General features: G+C 45.8%; 1 pseudogene across 1 annotated transcript in view; it reads right to left on the bottom strand.

Moving 5' to 3' along the window:
- Window positions 1-27637, bottom strand: part of LOC114278963 (protein kinase and PP2C-like domain-containing protein) — a 69472-nt pseudogene that overhangs the window by 5639 nt on the left and 36196 nt on the right. The window contains exons 4-12 of the transcript XR_014346089.1: window positions 8629-8747; window positions 7371-7537; window positions 3828-3895; window positions 3483-3690; window positions 2940-3007; window positions 1328-1874; window positions 884-953; window positions 587-775; window positions 357-461 (exon numbers count right to left, since the gene is read on the bottom strand). The product of XR_014346089.1 is annotated as a protein kinase and PP2C-like domain-containing protein (transcript). The remainder of the gene's footprint in view (window positions 1-356; window positions 462-586; window positions 776-883; window positions 954-1327; window positions 1875-2939; window positions 3008-3482; window positions 3691-3827; window positions 3896-7370; window positions 7538-8628; window positions 8748-27637) is intronic.

Here is a 27637-nt window from a genome sequence, read left to right as displayed (position 1 = left end):
TCCTCTTCATGGTGACAACTGATGAACCCTCCATACAACTACCAGCCGATGCAGGACACAAGGAGCCTCCTCGCTACGTTCAAAAGTTGGAGTAGGATTCGAGGACCAACTCCTTACCTTTTATATTTTCGCTCATGTTTTAGTGATCATAAGTATTTTTGATAATCATAATGCTCAAGATATCCCTAGATATGGGTTGTAGTGGTGGTTCATGTGTCTTAACACTTGGTGCAAAAAGAATTTGACGAAACAAATAAGTTTATATTATATACTTCCTCACAATAGACAACCATATTAGAAGACAATAGTCTACACATTTTTCTAGAATATCGTTAAGCAAAGGATAAGAAGAAAACCTGGAGAGCAGCAGGCCCAACCCTTCACGTGTCAACTTGCCATTTGACCTGTCCCCCTTCACTGATAATACGTTCTCTCTCCTCAGGACAACTTGCAACATGATCCTACAGTGTCAAGTTGAATTAGTTGGAGAACAATTTAACCTATTTGGGTAAGCAAAGGAGACAATTTTTAATAAAATAAGTTAAAAAAAGGTCCATGTTTTATTCTAATAGAATGTTTCAACTACACAGTCATTGCCCTGCAATCGCCAGCATTAGCAACAAAAAGCTTGTTTCTGACTATAAGAGCCACAATGGCTGTGCAACCAGGATGCCAGTCTTTTTGAATAACTCCCTTAGATTTACGATGGGAATCCAATTCATTCCTGAATGCAACATCTGTCTTGACAAATGCTTCTAGTAATGCATCGGACGGACTGCATTGTTATCAAATACAAAATAAAAATATGTACTTCTTATTAAATACATTCATATATAGATTATAGAATGTAAAGAGCCCACGAGAATAATAGAATGGAAGAAACCTTTTTATGGAACCAAGACTTTGCAAAAATCCTGGTAGAGCTCGAGCAGAAAACTCAGCAGCTGCTGCACCTGCATTTGATCTTGCCATTTTTATTGTAATCTAGAGCAACTAATGCACGACACATAGGCTATGTTTGGAAACAACCAAAAAGAATTATAAAAAAAAAAGAAAAACAAAAGGAATTCTTCAAGAATTTAAACATTAATTTCTTAAAACTAATTTCCAAATAATTCCATTTTGTAATAGTTGGGCTTTGTAATGCTCATTATGTCATTCTGGTTTCATTAAGAAACACTTCAAGTGATGCCCAAGCAATTGTTTATTAATTAATATTGTGATCACCCACATGAGCTTTAGTTCTCATTAAAATCCACTGTTGCTTGAGTTTGGTACCAAATACACCAATAGGATGAAAATAAGTAGCTCTTAATTTATGACGCACCTCGATGACCATCAAAGATTCCAAACACATGGATATCCTTCTCACCGCACATATGGGGCATAAGAAAGTGAGTGTCCTCCATTGTCTCCCTTCTCCCACAAGTACCGAAGGATCCCCAAGACAACACTAGATGGTATGCTGAAGGATCAGTAAAAGGATCAGGCCAAATTCTGACACCAGAATCAGCTGCGAGACAAGATCTCTTTGACAGGTTTTCACCCTCAGTAAACCAGTTAATACTTTTTTGATAAGCAAGAAGGCTCGGGATGCCCTCATCACCAAGAGGGATAGAGGGGTCAACAAGTGCCTTTTCCTTTTCGTCTTCCTCTACTCTCTTTCTGCATTCCAAGATGGGATCAAGTTCCAGAATAATATCATCAAAAGAAGGCCTATTTTGGGGATTTGCATCCCAACATCTCTGTATCAAGGACGGGAAACCTGTTGGTGCAGACGAGCTGTGACCAGCAAGAGCAGGTCGCAATCCTTCAGACACCACGGCTGCTGTAAGTTGCTGTTCAGTACAGTTCATTTCCAGCACAGCGTGGGCCTGCAAGCAGATCACATGATGCACAACCATGTTAAAAAGCATAGTTGACAGGTCAAATGATTAGGGGGCATTCAGTCAGATTAAGATGTAAGATATTATCTGTGAAGAATTGGACGTCCAGAAGAAACTTAACTTCAACAGAAACCTTTTTTTTTTAATACAATTTTTAGAATATGAAAATTATATGGGAAACCTGAACCCTGATAAGCAGTTATATGCATGAACATATGTGTGCTCATAAACTGAATGACAAGAAAAATGAGGAATGGTATGAGAAGTAATCTAGAAAGCAGGAAGAGAAATCCCACTAGATGTTAAATGAGATTGAACAACACAGAGTGGCTGAAAATGAGAGAGCTTAGCGTGGTGGTCAAACTACATGACCTTCAACACAGAGTGGCAGGAAATATACCCCAAGTCCCAGAAAATGAGTTCATGCCACGCTTGCCTGAAACTGCTGTGGTTAAACTGCAGGATTCAAGTGTTCCACTTGTCTTAATCACCATGGTGGTCAAACTACATGTCCTTCAACTCTGCGATAGTAACACTGTGCCATTCGTCCAATAGCCAAGTCAAAGAGGCAGGACTTATATATGCTGAAGTATTCAACATAGCACCTCGGAAGATTTTGTGGTTTGGTGGCTAGAGACTAAAGTGTTGATCACTACGACACCCCCGTGAGTGCCACTTAAGCCAGCCTTACTGAGAGAGATACCACACCATTGGACCTTCTGTGTGGATGCTCAGGGATGAAGGCAAATCCTAAGGGATTGATACACAGCCACATGTTGTGGCATATCCTAATGGAACACAGAAATATCTAGGAAATTTGTTATGGGTCTTGTGACCCCCCTCTTATAAATAGGAGTTAGCACCCCTTACATCACCAGCACTTTCGGGGCACGTAACATCAACATCAAGGAGGTGCCAAACTCCTTAGACATTTACTTCATCTATGCTATTACTGGCCCACACACATTTCTACACCTCCACTCGCAAGAGTGATAATTTAACAGCCATATAGCCATGTAAACAGTGAGTTATAGTAAAAGGAAAAAGTCAAACCTGCGCTTCTGCACGAAGATCAGTATATGGGACAACACCAGTAAGCAGTTCACTGCAACACATTGAAATCAAATTTCATGTTTAGATGAAATTATATAAAATAAATTCTTCTACATGTCATTGCAAATGATAATGATCTATCAAATCCCAAGTTCTACGACAAGGTAGGACTGTAAGAGAAATAAGCTGCCTAGATAACAAAGCAAAAGACTCGGTCTATACATACTATCTAGCATTGAAATGTTATCCCCGAATCTAACAATATAAAGTACATGCATACCCTTCTTGTTATTACATTGCCACGAAATTTGTTAGATAAAGTGAATTAAGGCATTCATGAATGATCAAGATGACCAATCATTCTATTTGCTTTTCGACAAGTACGACATGAAAATAGTCAGCCCAAGAAAATAGTGTTTAATCCATTATTAGACACTCTAAGAAGTATGGACATGGACAAGAGACACGATAGAGATATGACATGGACACGCTAGCACAACAAATTTCAAAAAATGCAAGATGCAACACGTGAAGGACACCTTCAACTATATACATCTGACTTTTCATTATGTATCTCCTTTCTCAATATTTCAGGCGCCATATAAATGAGTGTGCCGACCATATTCTTTTTATGGAAACCACCAGTTGGCTTTCCAAATGACCTCCAGTTCTCCATAGAAACTCGTTTAAGATCTTTCTTATATTCTGCTAAACCAAAGTCTGCCAGATGTGGACGAAGGTTTTCATCAAGCTGCCAAAAAAAAAAAAAAACCGAGGCACAAGCAGCATATTATTCAACCACTTCAATAGGAAACACAAAATCTTACCCACAAAAAGATCAGAAACAAAACAAAACAAAACAAATCAGAAAATGATGATGGCCTTTACAAGAATATTTGCTGGTTTTACATCCCTGTGTACAATCCCAAGTTTATGTAGATGTTGCAGAGCTTTAGCTGTAAAATAGGAAACATGATCATTATAACTTTAGTATAAACCTTATCATACGTTCATAAAACAGAGAATCAAAACAAAGGGACAAACATACAGCAATAAGCTTATCCAATGCCAGTAATCAGCAATCAATCTTTTCCTATGGAACCACATTACATCAAACCCCTCTTGTCGGAGAAAACCCATCTCGAGTTTGAAGAGATGTTTGCGTTTCAAAAAATTGCTCCAAAGTTTCTCCTTCCTATGTACTCGGATTTAGCTTAGTTTGGTACTTTGGTTAGAAAAAATTTCAAGTGATATAACTCAAATGGAGAACTTTACTACATTCAGCCCAAACTCCCAAACAAGTAAACTGGTTTCTCACAGGAATTCCATCAAAACACATATGTGGTACCAAGCAAAGAGTAAACAAATTAAGTAATTGGACACGGATGAAATCCTCATCATCATCATCATCAGCAGCAGCAGCAGTAGAGAAGAAAGAGAGAAGGCAACATCAGTGACAGAGGAAAGATCCAACAACAGTTACGGAGAAGAGAAAACAACAGCTACAACAGAGAACAGACAGATCAGCAGTAGCAGGAGTAGTAACAGACGCGGGGAAGTAGATAATAGATTCAAAGAAGAAGCAGAGAATAGAAGCAACATCAGTGAAGAAGAAGAAAGAGAAAGCAACAGGGGAGAGGAAGAAGAAACCAGCTGGGAAGATGAAGAAGAAGAAAGCAGTAAAGAAGAGGAAGAAGAAGCGAAGCTAAGCTATGCAGAGAAGGAGAAAGAACCAGGGAAGATGCAGAAAAGAGAAGAATATGCAGAGAAGAGAGAGACAAAGGAAGCAGAAGATGTTGAGAGAAAGAAACAGAGAAGAAGCAGCGAGAGCTGATACCAAAACAAATTTGGAATTTCTAAATTAATGAGACAAGTAATTTGAAGAGGTTCAGTAGTTACCATTAAATCCATAAAGTAATTCCAAGAATTTTCAGCTGAAACTTAAAGAGGTATCTAATTAGGACGTCTACCTAAGATGCTGAGTAGCAATACCAAATTTTAAAATTGGCGAGGTTTTTTTCCTTTTGGATGATGAAGAACCTCTCCAAGACAGGGTCTAGATGCCAGCAAGAGCTGAACCCAAAACATCTGAGTTTATATCTCACTCCTTTGACTACTAGGCTATCCATGCAGGTTAAATTGGTGAGATGTTGGAAATAATTTAGAAAAATTAATATTATTTGCATTATTTATTCATGAATGTTTTAAAAATTGAAATCATATTCCACGTTAGCTATTCCCATGTTTTACAGAAATTCAAGGATATTTATCAAAATTTTTGAAGAGCATTATGTCCATCGTGACATAAATACTTCATTATCATCACTCATATGTTTAGACATTCTTATAAATCTTGTGCAACATGCTAAAACTTACCAACAAGTTAATCTCTTTATTTTATTTTGGTCAATGGTCAATAACCTAATCTAAGTTTGGGTTCCCTTCTCTAGATGCATCAGGAATAATCTATTCAAAATTGACAAAAAACACTACTAATTCCTATATGTTGAAAAAAACAATACTTAAGAACACAACATGGTAGTAGATTGCACATCCTTAATCATTGACAACGTATGTTTTATGGAATGTGTGTAAAATCTAAGCCAATGCTATCAAAAGCGTGCTTAGGCACGCACCTAGGCACAAAGTGTAGTAAGGTGCACCTGAGGGCCAGGGTAGGGTAAACTATAGCGGTAGGTAGGTCAAAATTGTCAGGTTTATAGTAAAGTAAAGTATAAAATTGTATCACTAAATTAATTAAGTTTAAAAGCAAGAATTCACACTCAAAACCCGATCCATTGCCATCCTTGAGGTGAGATGACATTAACGAAGCGCATCCGAGGCATGCGCCTATTTCAATTGCTCCTAATTTGTTAAAGACATGATATCAACCCTTCAATCAAATGAAGTCCATTGTAATTTCATTTGTTCCTATAAAAGCCTACCGAATAAATAGAAAACTCCAACCTTAATCAACAAAATAAAGTTACATACCAAAGCATTTACATTTTGACTTTCATATCATTTTTTAAAATTTTTTTATTACCTTTTTTCCCTCTAGACGGTGACAATCGTCAAATAGTAATTTGCGGCCTTAAGTGTTTATCTATGAAGCATGGGTGCGGGTACGGGTACGATACGGGTACACCGATACGGAAAATTCTTTAAAAAGTAGGGTACTAGTACGGCTGGGTACATCAATTTTTTTTAATTTTTTAAAAAATTTATAGCCAAACATCCAACATAAAAATCAAAATTTCAATATCAAAACTAAAAAGAGAACAACTTGTCTAAAAAGTTATACAATTATTTTTTGTTCTTTTTTGATTGTCTAAAACATGATACAAAAGAGACCAAAACCATGACTCATAGGTAAAGAGTGTTGGAAATAAATCACTTGATATTTTCAAAATTGAAAGAATAAAAATAAAGGCTGCAATAAATTCTAGCATCTGAGGGGAAAAAAAAAAATTCATTTTGCCGTACTGGTGTCGTACCCATGCCGTACCCACAATGTACCCATGACGTACCCAAATGTATTTGTCGTACACGGCTTGTATTCGGCGTACCCGGTACGTGTACTGCCGTACCGGTACTCGTACCCGCACCCGCACCCGGTAAGTACCCAGTACTCGTACGACACCATTTTTGGAGTATCGTACTTCATAGGTGTTTATTGTTTAATGGCTTAATTTTTATAATTGTTATTATTATTTTTTTTGATAAATATTATTATTATCATTATTATTATTATTATTATTATTATTATTATTGCTAGGGGTTGTTGGAGTTTTGCTCCTGACACAAATCTATGATTTAAGTTACAATTTTACTCCTTCAATTGCATCTAAACAAAAACTAGGGCTAAAATTTTTGTTTTTGTCCAGAATTGAAAAGATGCTTTGAAAACAATTTAGGTTCAATAGAAGGCTCTGTTTAAAGAATTTACTACATTTCTTTATTTATTATTTTTCCAAAGACTAAATGTCCAAGAATTTCGAAAATTTATCATTTGTAATAATTGTGACAGAGCACGAGTAGTACCATTAGCAACACTCAAAGTAAAAAGAGACTTCAAGCAAGAAAAACACCAATGGAAAGATTCACTATATAACTTTACAGTAGTTAGAAACCTAAACTTGAAATCTACACCACATCACTAACATGTCATCAATGTGAACTAAGCACCTATAAGAATCATCTCAAGTATTTCATATTACCTAAACAAATCATAACAGGTAATAAAACACTATGAGTCTATGAGTGTCATGTTCAGCCTAATCTATACTACTTATTTACCCTTAATAAGAGGAATTTTGCACATAATATCACAAAGAAAATACAAAGAATTTCAATGACGAGTAAGGAATTAAGGTTTACTTCACAAAATTAAAACAAACTCAAATGAAGCCAAGATCATCAAAGACATACCTAACTGGACTGAGATGGTGAGCACTTGATCAAAAGTTGGATTCCACTCTTCCACGTGTAGTTTCTCTGCCAAATTTAGGGACTCGTAGAATTTGAAGAAAAACATGTAATTTGGAGGCTTTGCATGTGCTGCAACCAATGTGGCGATTCCTGGATGATCTAACTTGCTTCATCATCACATCATATAACCAAATTGTCAAAAAAGAATCCCGCATATCACATGTAGACATTCAAATAAACAAACCAAATACACATACATAAACATCTACACACATAAATTCATATATAAGCGCATATTTTATACTATTATTAGAAGGAAACACCTTAATTGATGTCCCTGACAGATTTTTAGTATGCCTGAATTACCCCGTGCTCAAACATCTTTGGATTCTATTTTGATTTGCACAGAATGATAAAATGGTAAAACTACCTAAAACCACCTCAACATCCTTTTCTAGAACCAATATCCCTCTCCTCCCCTAAATGCATCATGGCCAGCCCCAACCTTGAGGCAAGACCACCAAGGGCCTCCAAATTTTAACAAAATTTAGGAGCCCCTAATTAATTTTAACTCTTATAGCATTAGTAGGCTCAAAAATAAGGATTCAGTACAACTAATCTAAGTTCACAATCTAAACTAAAGGGTCCTTATAGATTATGCAAGCTTAATTAGTAATTTTGCATTAAAAAATGTGAGAAAAGTAATATTTAACTGATACACTGTTGTAGTTGGTTCAATTTTTATTTGGTATTATTTAACTGATACCTTTTTGTAAACTGAATTTGGTCAAATTATAAAACTAACAAGACAATATTCTTATCATTTTGAGCTCTTGTAATGATTTTTCTTCGTGTCTTAATTTGTGTAAGTAAATTTTAGTAATTATATTTGCAAGCTAAATTTGTGTGGGTAATAGCAAATTTAATATATATCTATATATATATATATATAAAATGTAAATACTTACTATTTTACATGCAATTTTTTTAATGATTATATATAAAAGGCTCCAATTTCAAGAGTCCTCTTCGGGCTCCAACAACTCAGGGTAGGCCTTGATCATCGCACTATAGTTGGTTACTTACATAGTGAGACACACACACACATGTATATACACACAAAAAGGGGTTTTGCTAATTTGGAATTCACGTAAGGCAGAGATAGGAAATGAGAAAAGGTGGAGAATATTTGTGTGCTAAATAGGACAAAATGAGCTACTGTATATATGGAGAGAGAGAGAGAGAGAGTAGAAATGACCATCGCATTTGCAATTCCTTGTGGAATTTATCAATGTGATCAGAGGTAGACAAAATGGGTTTTTTTCATAACAACCTTGTTTCCATCCAAAACAGCTTCATAAACCACACTTTCTACTCCTGAAACAGAATGAATACACACCAATTCAGTTTCACATTCACAACAACAAAGCCAATGTGAGAGCAAAGCCAAAGAGGGGTACAAATTAAGGGCCACAAATTAAGCTTTCTCTTTGAATTGCAATTGAGAAACAAAAAAACAAATACACACATATATATATTGATTGATACCTCGAGCAATTGGGTTTAAGAGAGAGTAGGAAGAAGGTGGGAGATGCAGAGGAATTGAGTCGCTCCGGCAGCAACCCCGAATGCATGTGTTTGGCTCCACAATCTCCAACCCCATATCTCTCTCTCTCTCTCTCTCTCTCGCCTCTCACACATGTATATATTTATATGTTTATGTATATGTAGAAGAGGGTGGAAAAACGAAGCTTCGGGTTGGGGCTGGGATGGAGAGGATGAAGACAGATTATTTTGGTAGGTCGGTTAAAAAGTTGAATTTTTATTTTATTTTATTAAAATTGTACGAGCACGAAATAATCTGTCTTGTATAATTCTGTTGATTAAGTTTACACTCCTTCAAACGTCCTCGTCTTATCACCTGAAAATACAAACGTGAGTTAGCTGGTGGGTGTGTGTCGGAAACCCTTTCGATGCCTAAGTCAGCAAATAGACTATAGACACAAAAGTTCTGTGTATTTGAGAATAAGAATTGTGATACCTGTACGTAGGTCCTATCATGAGCTTTTATAGATTCCACCTGGCACAATCTTAGTAGGACTCCAGCTCTCCTTATAAGAGTCCTCCTAATAATCACACTCCCAAGGATAATCCCTCTCCTCATAACATCCTACTCACTACCAACCAAGTGAGACGGCTCTAACCTCCTGCCTTAGCTCGGTAGTACACTCAATCGAGCTAGCCTGCCCCTGCTCTACATTGGATAGAACCAAGATGGTATTCGACTGAGATAACCTTCAGTCCAGTATGCTACAAATATACCCCAGTCCGAGTTGCTGTTTACATCTAGCCAATCTGCTCCAGTCCTTGGACTGATATCTGTACACCACAAGACCGAGCTATAAAAGCTCTTAGCTCGGCCGCAAGCGCGCCCTTACGAATTGTGGAGTCTACTTAGCTAGGCCCAATACTTAAATCAAATGGACCTAGCTCGGCCCGGTTTATGCATATAAATTATCCTCTCAATTGGCCCTTAGTTCCATCTGCGAAGCATGACTAGGATTATTACCTTCAAACCGTGCTAAGATATTAGCCAAAGGGAAGTACTTCGGCTAGCCGAGCTACAAAACCCACTCGGTTTTCCCGTCTTTTGACGTAGTACAACCCGCTTTTCCACGCTGCTGACACCACACCCTTACTGGGATACGTGGCTCCCCTTGATTGCCTCTACCGCTGTGACAGCCGTCAATCATAACTTCCAAAATTTGAATAGTCCCGCCTTTTTACTTCCATTTTGCACTTATTCCCTTAGTCTTCAAACGTCCATTGTTACTGTTCATCTGCCCTCTGGAAAACCTCTCACATTTTTAACTCCAAATCCTTATCTTCTACTGCCAAGTCTCAATCCCAGTCGTAGGGGCTTGTTTGATTGAATTCTGCTTTCACGCCCTTAATCTGTAAGTTCCTCATGCCATTTTCTCTGTTTTAACTGATACGCCTTTCTTTAAAGAATAACAATTAATCTCCCATATATGCGTGTTATATGCAATAGAGACTTGAGCAAATACCATAAACCCAAAAAACCTCACGCTCAAACCTAAAGACACACTCAACTGGATTTTGAATCAGTTTAGAACATGATTTTTGATCCAAAATCGTGCTGTGACCGAACTATGAACTTGTTTGTGACCCTTAGGATAGTACTCGACTGAGCTAGAAATGCATAGAACACCAACCGTGCTATAAACCTTGAGTCGGCCTTGTTTCATAGCCGAATTAGAAATGGTATGTAACGCAACTGTAACCAAGCTAGGCTGATATTACTCTGCCTATTTACTTAGCGCGGTCCAATTATCTGGGCATAACACTTTTATTTCCACTTTGTAGACTTGACTAGGTTGGCCAGGCACACCCTTGCACTTTGCCCCTGGGCGAGTTTGCTCAGCCGAGCCATCCAAAGTCACACTAGGGCCGAGCTAGGCTACCGTGTTCATAACAATTTTTAAACCAATGGGAAAATACCGGTTTCTGGTGGACTTGCTTGGTGCCATGGCTGAATTTCGAAGGGACTACCATATTTTGTGGAAACTAGCGCGGGACTTCCGGTTTGAAAACTAGGTCGGAAAATGTACTTTTTTCGCACTGAAGCTTGAAACCAGGCCTCGGCAGGCCGGAATCGTGTAACAATCACGAGAAGGCCCGAGGAACACCCCGAACATCTCAGGAGGGACCAATTTGAGCCGTGAAAACTTAACGAATAGGCACGGGGACTCCCGATTTGAAAACTAGGTCGGAAAACACACTTTTCAAACACTTAAGTTTGGAAGTAGGCCATCGGGGGGCCAAAATTATGTAACAGTCACAACAGGGGCCGGAAACACCTCAAAAACCTCGGGAGTGAGAGACGCGAGTTGTAAAAGCTTACGGAGCTACCACGGGGACTCCCGGTTTGAAAATTAAGTTGGAAAGAGACACTTTATCCACGCTTAGGCTTGGAAATAGGACATCGGGGGGGGGCCAAAACTGTGTCACAGTCGCGAGAAGGACCGAGAAATGCCCCAGACACCTCGGGAGGGTCCAAGAGGTAAGTTGCGGAGACTCACGGAACTAGCACAGGACTCTCGGCTTGAGAACTAAATCAAAAAATGCACTTTTTTCACACTTAAGCTCGAAAATAAGCCGTCGGGGGCCAAAATCGTGTAACAGTCACGAGAAGGCCCGGGGAACACGTCAAACACCCCGGGAGGGACCGATGTAAGTTGTGAAAACTTACGTAACTAGCACGGGACTCCCGGTTTGGAAACTAAGTCCGAAACGACACTTTTCTCGCACCTAAGCTTGAAAATAGTGCATCGGGGGGGCTAAAATCGGGTGACAGCCAAGAGAAGGTCCGGGGAACACCTCAAAACACCTAGGGAGGGACCAACGTGAGTTGTGAAAACTTACGGAACTCGCATAGCACTCCTGGTTTGGAAACTAAGTCAAAAAATGCACTTCCTAAACACTTAAGTTTGAAAATAGGCTATCGGGGGCCAAAAAATTCCTGTAACAGTCCCGAGAAGGCCCGTGGAACACCTTCAACACCTCGGGAGAAACCAATGTAAGTTGTGGAAACTAGCGCGGGACTTCCGGTTTGAAAACTAGGTCGGAAAAGGTACTTTTTTCACACTGAAGCTTGAAAACAGGCCTCGGCGGGCCGAAATCGTGTAACAATCACGAGAAGGCCCGGGGAACACCCCGAACATCTTAGGAGGGACCAATTTGAGCCGTGAAAACATAACGAACAGGCACGGGGACTCCCGATTTGAAAACTAGGTCGGAAAACACACTTTTCTAACACTTAAGCTTGGAAATAGGCCATCGGGGGGACAAAATCATGTAACAGTCACAACAAGGGCCGGGAACACCTCAAACACTACGGGAGTGACAGACGCAAGTTGTGAAAGCTTACGGAACTAACACGGGGACTCCCGGTTTGAAAACTAAGTTAGAAAGTACCACTTTTTTCACGCTTAGGCTTGGAAATAGGACACCGGAGGGAAGGGCCGAAACCGGGTCACAGTCGCGAGAAGGACCGGGAAATACACCAAACACCTCGAGAGGGTCCAAGAGGTAAGTTGCGGAGACTTACGGAACTAGCACGGGACTCTCGGCTTGAGAACTAAAACAAAAAATGCACTTTTTTCACACTTAAGCTCGAAAATAAGCCGTCGGGGGCCAAAATCGTGTAAAAGTCACGAGAAGACCCGGGGAACACGTCAAACACCCCGGGAGGGACCGATGTAAGTTGTGAAAACTTACGGAACTAGCACGGGACTCCCGGTTTGGAAACTAAGTCCGAAACGGCACTTCTCTCGCACCTAAGCTTGAAAATAGTTCATCGGGGGGGCCAAAATCGGGTGACAGCCAAGAGAAGGTCCGGGGAACACCTCAAAACACCTAGGGTGGGACCAACGTGAGTTGTGGAAACTTACGGAACTCGCATGGGACTCCCGGTTTGAAAACAAAGTCAAAAAATGCACTTCCTAAAAACTTACGTTTGAAAATAGGCCATCGGGGGCCAAAAAAATCCTGTAACAGTCCCGAGAAGGCCCGTGGAACACCTCCAACACATCAGGAGAAACCACTGTAAGTTGTGGAAACTAGCGCGGGACTTCCGGTTTGAAAACTAGGTCGAAAAATGTACTGTTTTCACACTGAAGCATGAAAACAGGCCTCGGCGGGCCGGAATCGTGTAAAAATCACGAGAAGGCCGGGGAACACCCCGAACATCTCAGGAGGGACCAATTTGAGCCGTGAAAACATAACGAACAGGCACGGGGATTGCCGATTTGAAAACTAGGATGGAGAACACACTTTTCTAACACTTAAGCTTGGAAGTAGGCCATCGGGGTGACAAAATCATGTAACAGTCGCAACAAGGGACGGGAACACGTCAAACACCTCGGGGGTGACAGACGCAAGTTGTGAAAGCTTACGGAACTAACACGGGGACTCCCGGTTTGAAAACTAAGTTGGAAAGTGCCACTTTTTCCACGCTTAGGCTTGGAAATAGGACACCGGGGGGGAGGCCAAAAACGTGTCACAGTCGCGAGAAGGATCGAGAAATGCACCAAACACCTCGGGAGGGTCCAAGAGGTAAGCTGCGGAGACTTACGGAACTAGCACGGGACTCTCGGCTTGAGAACTAAATCAAAAAATGCACTTTTTTCACACTTAAGCTCGAAAATAAGCCGTCGGGGGGAAAAATCGTGTAACAGTCACGAGAAGGCCCGGGGAACACGTCACACACCCCGGGAGGGACCGACGTAAGTTGTGAAAACTTACGGAACTAGCACGGACTCCCGGTTTGGAAACTAACTCCGAAACGGCACTTTTCTCGCACCTAAGCTTGAAAATAGTGCATCGGGTGGGCCAAAATCGGGTGACAGCCAAGAGAAGGTCCGGGAAACACCTCAAAACACCTAGGGATGGACAAACGTGGGTTGTGGAAACTAACGAAACTCGCACGGGACTCCCGGTTTGGAAACTAAGTCAAAAAATGCACTTCCTAAACACTTAAGTTTTAAAATAGGCCATCGGGGGCCAAAAAAATCCTGTACCAGTCCCGAGAAGGCCCGTGGAACACCTCCAACACCTCGGGAGAAACCAAAGTTAGTTGTGGAAACTAGCGCGCGACTTCCGGTTTGAAAACTAGGTCGGAAAATGTACTTCTTTCACACTGAAGCTTGAAAACAGGCCTTGGCGGGCCGGAATCGTGTAACAATCACGAGAAGGCCCGGGGAACACCCCGAACATCTCAGGAGGGACCAATTTGAGCCGTGAAAACATAACGAACAGGCACGGGGACTCCCGATTTGAAAACTAGGTCGGAAAGCACACTTTTCTAACACTTAAGCTTGGAAGTAGGCTATCGGGGGGACAATCATGTAACAGTCGCAACAAGGGCCGGGAACACCTCAAACACCTCGGGAGAGACAGACGCGAGTCGTGAAAGCTTCGGAACTAGCACGGGGACTCCCGGTTTGAAAACTAAGTTGGAAAGACAGTTTTTCCACGCTTAGGCTTGGAAATAGGACACCGGGGAAGAGGCCAAAAACGAGTCACAGTCGCGAGAAGGACCGAAAAATGCCCAAAACACCGCGGGAGGGTCCAAGAGGTAAGCTGCGGAGACTTACGGAACTAGCACGGGACTCTCGACTTGAGAACTAAATCAAAAAATGCACTTTTTTCGCACTTACGCTCGAAAATAAGCCGTCGGGGGCCAAAATCGTGTAACAATCACGAGAAGGCCCGGGGAACACGTCACACACCCCGGGAGGGACCGACGTAAGTTGTGAAAACTTACGGAACTAGCACGGGACTCCCGGTTTGGAAACTAACTCCGAAACGACAATTTTCTCGCACCTAAGCTTGAAAATAGTGCATCCGGGGGAGGGCCAAAATCGGGTGACAGCCAAGAGAAGGTCCGGGAAACACCTCAAAACACCTAGGGAAGGACAAACGTGAGTTGTGGAAACTAACGAAACTCGCAAGGGACTCCCGGTTTGGAAACTAAGTCAAAAAATGCACTTCCTAAACACTTAAGTTTTAAAATAGGCCATCGGGCGCCAAAAAAATCCTGTACCAGTCCCGAGAAGGCCCGTGGAACACCACCAACTCCTCGAGAGAAACCAATGTAAGTTGTGGAAACTAGCGCGCGACTTCCGGTTTGAAAACAAGGTCGGAAAAGGTACTCTTTTCACAACGAAGCTTGAAAACAGGCCTCGGCGGGCTGGAATCGTGTAACAATCACGAGAAGGCCCGGGGAACACCCCGAACATCTCAGGAGGGACCAATTTGAGCCGTTAAAACATAACGAACAGGCACGGGGACTCCCGATTTGAAAACTAGGTCGGAAAGCACAGTCTTCTAACACTTAAGCTTGGAAGTAGGCCATCGGGGGCCTAAAATCATGTAACAGTCGCAACAAGGGCCGGGAGCACCTCAAACACCTCGGGAGTGACAGACGCGAGTCGTGAAAGCTTACGGAACTAGCACGGGGACTCCCGGTTTGAAAACTAAGTTGGAAAGGGACAGTTTTTCCACGCTTAGGCTTGGAAATAGGACACCGGGGGGGAGGCCAAAAACGTGTCACAGTCGCGAGAAGGACCGAGAAATGCCCAAAACACCCCGGGAGGGTCCAAGAGGTAAGCTGCGGAGACTTACGGAACTAGCACGGGACTCACGGCTTGAGAACAAAATCAAAAAATGCACTTTTTTCACACTTAAGCTCGAAAATAAGCCGTCGGGGGCCAAAATCGTGTAACAGTCACGAGAAGGCCCGGGGAACACGTCACACACCCCGGGAGGGACCGACGTAAGTTGTGAAAACTTACGGAACTAGCACGGGACTCCCGGTTTGGAAACTAACTCTGAAACAGCACTTTTCTCGCACCTAAGCTTGAAAATAGTGCATCGGGTGGGCCAAAATCGGGTGACAGCCAAGAGAAGGTCCGGGAAACACCTCAAAACACCTAGGGATGGACAAACGTGGGTTGTGGAAACTAACGAAACTCGCATGGGACTCCCGGGTGGGAAACTTAGTCAAAAAATGCACTTCCTAAACACTTAAGTTTTAAAATAGGCGATCGGGCGCCAAAAAAATCCTGTACTAGTCCCGAGAAGGCCCGTGGAACACCTCCAACACCTCGAGAGAAACCAAAGTAAGTTGTGGAAACTAGCGCGTGACTTCCAGTTTGAAAACTAGGTCGGAAAAGGTACTCTTTTCACAACGAAGCTTGAAAACAGGCCTCGGCGGGCTGGAATCGTGTAACAATCACGAGAAGGCCCGGGGAACACCCCGAACATCTCAGGAGGGACCAATTTGAGCCGTGAAAACATAACGAACAGGCACGGGGACTCCCGATTTGAAAACTAGGTCGGAAAGCACACTTTTCTAACACTTAAGCTTGGAAGTAGGCCATCGGGGGCCTAAAATCATGTAACAGTCGCAACAAGGGCCGGGAGCACCTCAAACACCTCGGGAGTGACAGACGCGAGTCGTGAAAGCTTACGGAACTAGCACGGGGACTCCCGGTTTGAAAACTAAGTTGGAAAGGGACAGTTTTTCCATGCTTAGGCTTGGAAATAGGACACCGGGGGGAGGCCAAAAACGTGTCACAGTCGCGAGAAGGACCGAGAAATGCCCAAAACACCCCGGGAGGGTCCAAGAGGTAAGCTGCGGAGACTTACGGAACTAGTACGGGACTCTCGGCTTGAGAACTAAATCAAAAAATGCACTTTTTTCACACTTAAGCTCGAAAATAAGCCGTCGGGGGCCAAAATCGTGTAACAGTCACGAGAAGGCCCGGGGAACGCGTCACACACCCCGGGAGGGACCGACGTAAGTTGTGAAAACTTACAGAACTAGCACGGGACTCCCGGTTTGGAAACTAACTCCGAAACGGAACTTTTCTCGCACCTAAGCTTGAAAATAGTGCATCGGGTGGGCCAAAATCGGGTGACAGCCAAGAGAAGGTCCGGGAAACACCTCAAAACACCTAGGGATGGACAAACGTGGGTTGTGGAAACTAACGAATCTCGCATGGGACTCCCGGTTTGGAAACTTAGTCAAAAAATGCACTTCCTAAACACTTAAGTTTTAAAATAGGCCATCGGGCGCCAAAAAAATCCTGTACCAGTCCCGAGAAGGCCCGTGGAACACCTCCAACACCTCGAGAGAAACCAAAGTAAGTTGTGGAAACTAGCGCGCGACTTCCGGTTTGAAAACTAGGTCGGAAAAGGTACTCTTTTCACAACGAAGCTTGAAAACAGGCCTCGGCGGGCTGGAATCGTGTAAAAATCACGAGAAGGCCCGGGGAACACCCCGAACATCTCAGGAGGGACCAATTTGAGCCGTGAAAACATAACGACCAGGCACGGGGACTCCCGATTTGAAAACTAGGTCGGAAAGCACACTTTTCTAACACTTAAGCTTGGAAGTAGGCCATCGGGGGGCCTAAAATCATGTAACAGTCGCAACAAGGGCCGGGAGCACCTCAAACACCTCGGGAGTGACAGACGCGAGTCGTGAAAGCTTACGGAACTAGCACGGGGACTCCCGGTTTGAAAACTAAGTTGGAAAGGGACAGTTTTTCCACGCTTAGGCTTGGAAATAGGACACCGGGGGGGAGGCCAAAAACGTGTCACAGTCGCGAGAAGGACCGAGAAATGCCCAAAACACCCCGGGAGGGTCCAAGAGGTAGGCTGCGGAGACTTACGGAACTAGCACGGGACTCTCGGCTTGAGAACTAAATCAAAAAATGCACTTTTTTCACACTTAAGCTCGAAAATAAGCCGTCGGGGGCCAAAATCGTGTAACAGTCACGAGAAGGCCCGGGGAACACGTCACACCCCCCGGGAGGGACCGACGTAAGTTGTGAAAACTTACGGAACTAGCACGGGACTCCCGGTTTGGAAACTAACTCCGAAACGGCGCTTTTCTCGCACCTAAGCTTGAAAATAGTGCATCGGGTGGGCCAAAATCGGGTGACAGCCAAGAGAAGGTCCGGGAAACACCTCAAAACACCTAGGGATGGACAAACGTGGGTTGTGGAAACTAACGAAACTCGCATGGGACTCCCGGCTTGGAAACTTCGTCAAAAAATGCACTTCCTAAACACTTAAGTTTTAAAATAGGCCATCGGGCGCCAAAAAAATCCTGTACCAGTCCCGAGAAGGCCCGTGGAACACCTCCAACACCTCGAGAGAAACCAAAGTAAGTTGTGGAAACTAGCGCGCGACTTCCGGTTTGAAAACTAGGTCGGAAAAGGTACTCTTTTCACAACGAAGCTTGAAAACAGGCCTCGGCGGGCTGCAATCGTGTAACAATCACGAGAAGGCCCGGGGAACACCCCGAACATCTCAGGAGGGACCAATTTGAGCCGTGAAAACATAACGAACAGGCACGGGGACTCCCGATTTGAAAACTAGGTCGAAAAGCACACTTTTCTAACACTTAAGTTTGGAAGTAGGCCATCGGGGGGCCTAAAATCATGTAACAGTCGCAACAAGGGCCGGGAGCACCTCAAACACCTTGGGAGTGACAGACGCGAGTCGTGAAAGCTTACGGAACTAGCACGGGGACTCCCGGTTTGAAAACTAAGTTGGAAAGGGACAGTTTTTCCACGCTTAGGCTTGGAAATAGGACACCGGGGGGAGGCCAAAAACGTGTCACAGTCGCGAGAAGGACCGAGAAATGCCCAAAACACCCCGGGAGGGTCCAAGAGGTAGGCTGCGGAGACTTACGGAACTAGCACGGGACTCTCGGCTTGAGAACTAAATCAAAAAATGCACTTTTTTCACACTTAAGCTCGAAAATAAACCGTCGGGGGCCAAAATCGTGTAACAGTCACGAGAAGGCCCGGGGAACACGTCACACACGCCGGGAGGGACCGACGTAAGTTGTGAAAACTTACGGAACTAGCACGGGACTCCCGGTTTGGAAACTAACTCCGAAACTGCACTTTTCTCGCACCTATGCTTGAAAATAGTGCATCGGGTGGGCCAAAATCGGGTGACAGCCAAGAGAAGGTCCGGGAAACACCTCAAAACACCTAGGGATGGACAAACGTGGGTTGTGGAAACTAACGAAACTCGCATGGGACTCCCGGTTTGAAACTTAGTCAAAAAATGCACTTCCTAAACACTTAAGTTTTAAAATAGGCCATCGGGCGCCAACAAAATCCTGTACCAGTCCCGAGAAGGCCCGTGGAACACCTCCAACACCTCGAGAGAAACCAAAGTAAGTTGTGGAAACTAGCGCGCGACTTCCGGTTTGAAAACAAGGTCGGAAAAGGTACTCTTTTCACAACGAAGCTTGAAAACAGGCCTCGGCGGGCTGGAATCGTGTAACAATCACGAGAAGGCCCGGGGAACACCCCGAACATCTCAGGAGGGACCAATTTGAGCCGTGAAAACATAACGAACAGGCACGGGGACTCCCGATTTGAAAACTAGGTCGGAAAGCACACTTTTCTAACACTTAAGCTTGGAAGTAGGTCATCGGGGGGCATAAAATCATGTAACAGTCGCAACAAGGGCCGGGAGCACCTCAAACACCTCGGGAGTGACAGACGCGAGTCGTGAAAGCTTACGGAACTAGCACGGGGACTCCCGGTTTGAAAACTAAGTTGGAAAGGGACAGTTTTTCCACGCTTAGGCTTGGAAATAGGACACCGGGGGGGAGGCCAAAAACGTGTCACAGTCGCGAGAAGGACCGAGAAATGCCCAAAACACCCCGGGAGGGTCCAAGAGGTAGGCTGCGGAGACTTACGGAACTAGCACGGGACTCTCGGCTTGAGAACTAAATCAAAAAATGCACTTTTTTCACACTTAAGCTCGAAAATAAGCCGTCGGGGGCCAAAATCGTGTAACAGTCACGAGAAGGCCCGGGGAACACGTCACACACCCCGGGAGGGACCGACGTAAGTTGTGAAAACTTACGGAACTAGCACGGGACTCCCGGTTTGGAAACTAACTCCGAAACTGCACTTTTCTCGCACCTAAGCTTGAAAATAGTGCATCGGGTGGGCCAAAATCGGGTGACAGCCAAGAGAAGGTCCGGGAAACACCTCAAAACACCTAGGGATGGACAAACATGGGTTGTGGAAACAAACGAAACTCGCATGGGACTCCCGGTTTGGAAACTTAGTCAAAAAATGCACTTCCTAAACACTTAAGTTTTAAAATAGGCCATCGGGCGCCAAAAAAATCCTGTACCAGTCCCGAGAAGGCCCGTGGAACACCTCCAACACCTCGAGAGAAACCAAAGTAAGTTGTGGAAACTAGCGCGCGACTTCCGGTCTGAAAACTAGGTCGGAAAAGGTACTCTTTTCACAACGAAGCTTGAAAACAGGCCTCGGCGGGCTGGAATCGTGTAACAGTCACGAGAATGCCCGGGGAACGCGTCACACACCCCGGGAGGGACCGACGTAAGTTGTGAAAACTTACGGAACTAGCACGGGACTCCCGGTTTGGAAGCTAACTCCGAAACGGCGCTTTTCTCGCACCTAAGCTTGAAAATAGTGCATCGGGTGGGCCAAAATCGGGTGACAGCCAAGAGAAGGTCCGGGAAACACCTCAAAACACCTAGGGATGGACAAACGTGGGTTGTGGAGACTAACGAAACTCGCATGGGACTCCCGGTTTGGAAACTTCGTCAAAAAATGCACGTCCTAAACACTTAAGTTTTAAAATAGGCCATCGGGGGCGCCAACAAAATCCCGTACCAGTCCCGAGAAGGCCCGTGGAACACCTCCAACACCTCGAGAGAAACCAAAGTAAGTTGTGGAAACTAGCGCGCGACTTCCGGTTTGAAAACTAGGTCGGAAAAGGTACTCTCTTCACAACGAAGCTTGAAAACAGGCCTCGGCGGGCTGGAATCGTGTAACAATCACGAGAAGGCCCGGGGAGCACCCCGAACATCTCAGGAGGGACCAATTTGAGCCGTGAAAACATAACGAACAGGCACGGGGACTCCCGATTTGAAAACTAGGTCGGAAAGCACACTTTTCTAACACTTAAGCTTGGAAGTAGGCCATCGGGGGGCCTAAAATCATGTAACAGTCGCAACAAGGGCCGGGAGCACCTCAAACACCTCGGGAGTGACAGACGCGAGTCGTGAAAGCTTACGGAACTAGCACGGGGACTCCCGGTTTGAAAACTAAGTTGGAAAGGGACAGTTTTTCCACGCTTAGGCTTGGAAATAGGACACCGGGGGGGAGGCCAAAAACGTGTCACAGTCGCGAGAAGGACCGAGAAATGCCCAAAACACCCCGGGAGGGTCCAAGAGGTAGGCTGCGGAGACTTACGGAACTAGCACGGGACTCTCGGCTTGAGAACTAAATCAAAAAATGCACTTTTTTCACACTTAAGCTCGAAAATAAGCCGTCGGGGGCCAAAATCGTGTAACAGTCACGAGAAGGCCCGGGGAACGCGTCACACACCCCGGGAGGGACCGACGTAAGTTGTGAAAACTTACGGAACTAGCACGGGACTCCCGGTTTGGAAACTAACTCCGAAACGGCGCTTTTCTCGCACCTAAGCTTGAAAATAGTGCATCGGGTGGGCCAAAATCGGGTGACAGCCAAGAGAAGGTCCGGGAAACACCTCAAAACACCTAGGGATGGACAAACGTGGGTTGTGGAGACTAACGAAACTCGCATGGGACTCCCGGTTTGGAAACTTCGTCAAAAAATGCACGTCCTAAACACTTAAGTTTTAAAATAGGCCATCGGGGGCGCCAACAAAATCCCGTACCAGTCCCGAGAAGGCCCGTGGAACACCTCCAACACCTCGAGAGAAACCAAAGTAAGTTGTGGAAACTAGCGCGCGACTTCCGGTTTGAAAACTAGGTCGGAAAAGGTACTCTCTTCACAACGAAGCTTGAAAACAGGCCTCGGCGGGCTGGAATCGTGTAACAATCACGAGAAGGCCCGGGGAGCACCCCGAACATCTCAGGAGGGACCAATTTGAGCCGTGAAAACATAACGAACAGGCACGGGGACTCCCGATTTGAAAACTAGGTCGGAAAGCACACTTTTCTAACACTTAAGCTTGGAAGTAGGCCATCGGGGGGCCTAAAATCATGTAACAGTCGCAACAAGGGCCGGGAGCACCTCAAACACCTCGGGAGTGACAGACGCGAGTCGTGAAAGCTTACGGAACTAGCACGGGGACTCCCGGTTTGAAAACTAAGTTGGAAAGGGACAGTTTTTCCACGCTTAGGCTTGGAAATAGGACACCGGGGGGGAGGCCAAAAACGTGTCACAGTCGCGAGAAGGACCGAGAAATGCCCAAAACACCCCGGGAGGGTCCAAGAGGTAGGCTGCGGAGACTTACGGAACTAGCACGGGACTCTCGGCTTGAGAACTAAATCAAAAAATGCACTTTTTTCACACTTAAGCTCGAAAATAAGCCGTCGGGGGCCAAAATCGTGTAACAGTCACGAGAAGGCCCGGGGAACGCGTCACACACCCCGGGAGGGACCGACGTAAGTTGTGAAAACTTACGGAACTAGCACGGGACTCCCGGTTTGGAAACTAACTCCGAAACGGCGCTTTTCTCGCACCTAAGCTTGAAAATAGTGCATCGGGTGGGCCAAAATCGGGTGACAGCCAAGAGAAGGTCCGGGAAACACCTCAAAACACCTAGGGATGGACAAACGTGGGTTGTGGAGACTAACGAAACTCGCATGGGACTCCCGGTTTGGAAACTTCGTCAAAAAATGCACGTCCTAAACACTTAAGTTTTAAAATAGGCCATCGGGGGCGCCAACAAAATCCCGTACCAGTCCCGAGAAGGCCCGTGGAACACCTCCAACACCTCGAGAGAAACCAAAGTAAGTTGTGGAAACTAGCGCGCGACTTCCGGTTTGAAAACTAGGTCGGAAAAGGTACTCTCTTCACAACGAAGCTTGAAAACAGGCCTCGGCGGGCTGGAATCGTGTAACAATCACGAGAAGGCCCGGGGAGCACCCCGAACATCTCAGGAGGGACCAATTTGAGCCGTGAAAACATAACGAACAGGCACGGGGACTCCCGATTTGAAAACTAGGTCGGAAAGCACACTTTTCTAACACTTAAGCTTGGAAGTAGGCCATCGGGGGGCCTAAAATCATGTAACAGTCGCAACAAGGGCCGGGAGCACCTCAAACACCTCGGGAGTGACAGACGCGAGTCGTGAAAGCTTACGGAACTAGCACGGGGACTCCCGGTTTGAAAACTAAGTTGGAAAGGGACAGTTTTTCCACGCTTAGGCTTGGAAATAGGACACCGGGGGGGAGGCCAAAAACGTGTCACAGTCGCGAGAAGGACCGAGAAATGCCCAAAACACCCCGGGAGGGTCCAAGAGGTAGGCTGCGGAGACTTACGGAACTAGCACGGGACTCTCGGCTTGAGAACTAAATCAAAAAATGCACTTTTTTCACACTTAAGCTCGAAAATAAGCCGTCGGGGGCCAAAATCGTGTAACAGTCACGAGAAGGCCCGGGGAACGCGTCACACACCCCGGGAGGGACCGACGTAAGTTGTGAAAACTTACGGAACTAGCACGGGACTCCCGGTTTGGAAACTAACTCCGAAACGGCGCTTTTCTCGCACCTAAGCTTGAAAATAGTGCATCGGGTGGGCCAAAATCGGGTGACAGCCAAGAGAAGGTCCGGGAAACACCTCAAAACACCTAGGGATGGACAAACGTGGGTTGTGGAGACTAACGAAACTCGCATGGGACTCCCGGTTTGGAAACTTCGTCAAAAAATGCACGTCCTAAACACTTAAGTTTTAAAATAGGCCATCGGGGGCGCCAACAAAATCCCGTACCAGTCCCGAGAAGGCCCGTGGAACACCTCCAACACCTCGAGAGAAACCAAAGTAAGTTGTGGAAACTAGCGCGCGACTTCCGGTTTGAAAACTAGGTCGGAAAAGGTACTCTCTTCACAACGAAGCTTGAAAACAGGCCTCGGCGGGCTGGAATCGTGTAACAATCACGAGAAGGCCCGGGGAGCACCCCGAACATCTCAGGAGGGACCAATTTGAGCCGTGAAAACATAACGAACAGGCACGGGGACTCCCGATTTGAAAACTAGGTCGGAAAGCACACTTTTCTAACACTTAAGCTTGGAAGTAGGCCATCGGGGGGCCTAAAATCATGTAACAGTCGCAACAAGGGCCGGGAGCACCTCAAACACCTCGGGAGTGACAGACGCGAGTCGTGAAAGCTTACGGAACTAGCACGGGGACTCCCGGTTTGAAAACTAAGTTGGAAAGGGACAGTTTTTCCACGCTTAGGCTTGGAAATAGGACACCGGGGGGGAGGCCAAAAACGTGTCACAGTCGCGAGAAGGACCGAGAAATGCCCAAAACACCCCGGGAGGGTCCAAGAGGTAGGCTGCGGAGACTTACGGAACTAGCACGGGACTCTCGGCTTGAGAACTAAATCAAAAAATGCACTTTTTTCACACTTAAGCTCGAAAATAAGCCGTCGGGGGCCAAAATCGTGTAACAGTCACGAGAAGGCCCGGGGAACGCGTCACACACCCCGGGAGGGACCGACGTAAGTTGTGAAAACTTACGGAACTAGCACGGGACTCCCGGTTTGGAAACTAACTCCGAAACGGCGCTTTTCTCGCACCTAAGCTTGAAAATAGTGCATCGGGTGGGCCAAAATCGGGTGACAGCCAAGAGAAGGTCCGGGAAACACCTCAAAACACCTAGGGATGGACAAACGTGGGTTGTGGAGACTAACGAAACTCGCATGGGACTCCCGGTTTGGAAACTTCGTCAAAAAATGCACGTCCTAAACACTTAAGTTTTAAAATAGGCCATCGGGGGCGCCAACAAAATCCCGTACCAGTCCCGAGAAGGCCCGTGGAACACCTCCAACACCTCGAGAGAAACCAAAGTAAGTTGTGGAAACTAGCGCGCGACTTCCGGTTTGAAAACTAGGTCGGAAAAGGTACTCTCTTCACAACGAAGCTTGAAAACAGGCCTCGGCGGGCTGGAATCGTGTAACAATCACGAGAAGGCCCGGGGAGCACCCCGAACATCTCAGGAGGGACCAATTTGAGCCGTGAAAACATAACGAACAGGCACGGGGACTCCCGATTTGAAAACTAGGTCGGAAAGCACACTTTTCTAACACTTAAGCTTGGAAGTAGGCCATCGGGGGGCCTAAAATCATGTAACAGTCGCAACAAGGGCCGGGAGCACCTCAAACACCTCGGGAGTGACAGACGCGAGTCGTGAAAGCTTACGGAACTAGCACGGGGACTCCCGGTTTGAAAACTAAGTTGGAAAGGGACAGTTTTTCCACGCTTAGGCTTGGAAATAGGACACCGGGGGGGAGGCCAAAAACGTGTCACAGTCGCGAGAAGGACCGAGAAATGCCCAAAACACCCCGGGAGGGTCCAAGAGGTAGGCTGCGGAGACTTACGGAACTAGCACGGGACTCTCGGCTTGAGAACTAAATCAAAAAATGCACTTTTTTCACACTTAAGCTCGAAAATAAGCCGTCGGGGGCCAAAATCGTGTAACAGTCACGAGAAGGCCCGGGGAACGCGTCACACACCCCGGGAGGGACCGACGTAAGTTGTGAAAACTTACGGAACTAGCACGGGACTCCCGGTTTGGAAACTAACTCCGAAACGGCGCTTTTCTCGCACCTAAGCTTGAAAATAGTGCATCGGGTGGGCCAAAATCGGGTGACAGCCAAGAGAAGGTCCGGGAAACACCTCAAAACACCTAGGGATGGACAAACGTGGGTTGTGGAGACTAACGAAACTCGCATGGGACTCCCGGTTTGGAAACTTCGTCAAAAAATGCACGTCCTAAACACTTAAGTTTTAAAATAGGCCATCGGGGGCGCCAACAAAATCCCGTACCAGTCCCGAGAAGGCCCGTGGAACACCTCCAACACCTCGAGAGAAACCAAAGTAAGTTGTGGAAACTAGCGCGCGACTTCCGGTTTGAAAACTAGGTCGGAAAAGGTACTCTCTTCACAACGAAGCTTGAAAACAGGCCTCGGCGGGCTGGAATCGTGTAACAATCACGAGAAGGCCCGGGGAGCACCCCGAACATCTCAGGAGGGACCAATTTGAGCCGTGAAAACATAACGAACAGGCACGGGGACTCCCGATTTGAAAACTAGGTCGGAAAGCACACTTTTCTAACACTTAAGCTTGGAAGTAGGCCATCGGGGGGCCTAAAATCATGTAACAGTCGCAACAAGGGCCGGGAGCACCTCAAACACCTCGGGAGTGACAGACGCGAGTCGTGAAAGCTTACGGAACTAGCACGGGGACTCCCGGTTTGAAAACTAAGTTGGAAAGGGACAGTTTTTCCACGCTTAGGCTTGGAAATAGGACACCGGGGGGGAGGCCAAAAACGTGTCACAGTCGCGAGAAGGACCGAGAAATGCCCAAAACACCCCGGGAGGGTCCAAGAGGTAGGCTGCGGAGACTTACGGAACTAGCACGGGACTCTCGGCTTGAGAACTAAATCAAAAAATGCACTTTTTTCACACTTAAGCTCGAAAATAAGCCGTCGGGGGCCAAAATCGTGTAACAGTCACGAGAAGGCCCGGGGAACGCGTCACACACCCCGGGAGGGACCGACGTAAGTTGTGAAAACTTACGGAACTAGCACGGGACTCCCGGTTTGGAAACTAACTCCGAAACGGCGCTTTTCTCGCACCTAAGCTTGAAAATAGTGCATCGGGTGGGCCAAAATCGGGTGACAGCCAAGAGAAGGTCCGGGAAACACCTCAAAACACCTAGGGATGGACAAACGTGGGTTGTGGAGACTAACGAAACTCGCATGGGACTCCCGGTTTGGAAACTTCGTCAAAAAATGCACGTCCTAAACACTTAAGTTTTAAAATAGGCCATCGGGGGCGCCAACAAAATCCCGTACCAGTCCCGAGAAGGCCCGTGGAACACCTCCAACACCTCGAGAGAAACCAAAGTAAGTTGTGGAAACTAGCGCGCGACTTCCGGTTTGAAAACTAGGTCGGAAAAGGTACTCTCTTCACAACGAAGCTTGAAAACAGGCCTCGGCGGGCTGGAATCGTGTAACAATCACGAGAAGGCCCGGGGAGCACCCCGAACATCTCAGGAGGGACCAATTTGAGCCGTGAAAACATAACGAACAGGCACGGGGACTCCCGATTTGAAAACTAGGTCGGAAAGCACACTTTTCTAACACTTAAGCTTGGAAGTAGGCCATCGGGGGGCCTAAAATCATGTAACAGTCGCAACAAGGGCCGGGAGCACCTCAAACACCTCGGGAGTGACAGACGCGAGTCGTGAAAGCTTACGGAACTAGCACGGGGACTCCCGGTTTGAAAACTAAGTTGGAAAGGGACAGTTTTTCCACGCTTAGGCTTGGAAATAGGACACCGGGGGGGAGGCCAAAAACGTGTCACAGTCGCGAGAAGGACCGAGAAATGCCCAAAACACCCCGGGAGGGTCCAAGAGGTAGGCTGCGGAGACTTACGGAACTAGCACGGGACTCTCGGCTTGAGAACTAAATCAAAAAATGCACTTTTTTCACACTTAAGCTCGAAAATAAGCCGTCGGGGGCCAAAATCGTGTAACAGTCACGAGAAGGCCCGGGGAACGCGTCACACACCCCGGGAGGGACCGACGTAAGTTGTGAAAACTTACGGAACTAGCACGGGACTCCCGGTTTGGAAACTAACTCCGAAACGGCGCTTTTCTCGCACCTAAG

Source organism: Camellia sinensis, chromosome 12 (genome assembly GCF_055761805.1).
Source record: "Camellia sinensis isolate YWXY chromosome 12, ASM5576180v1, whole genome shotgun sequence".
In the NCBI taxonomy this organism is placed as follows: Eukaryota; Viridiplantae; Streptophyta; class Magnoliopsida; order Ericales; family Theaceae; genus Camellia; species Camellia sinensis.
Note: the sequence above shows the minus strand (reverse complement) of the source record. Positions and strands in the feature narration are given on the sequence as shown.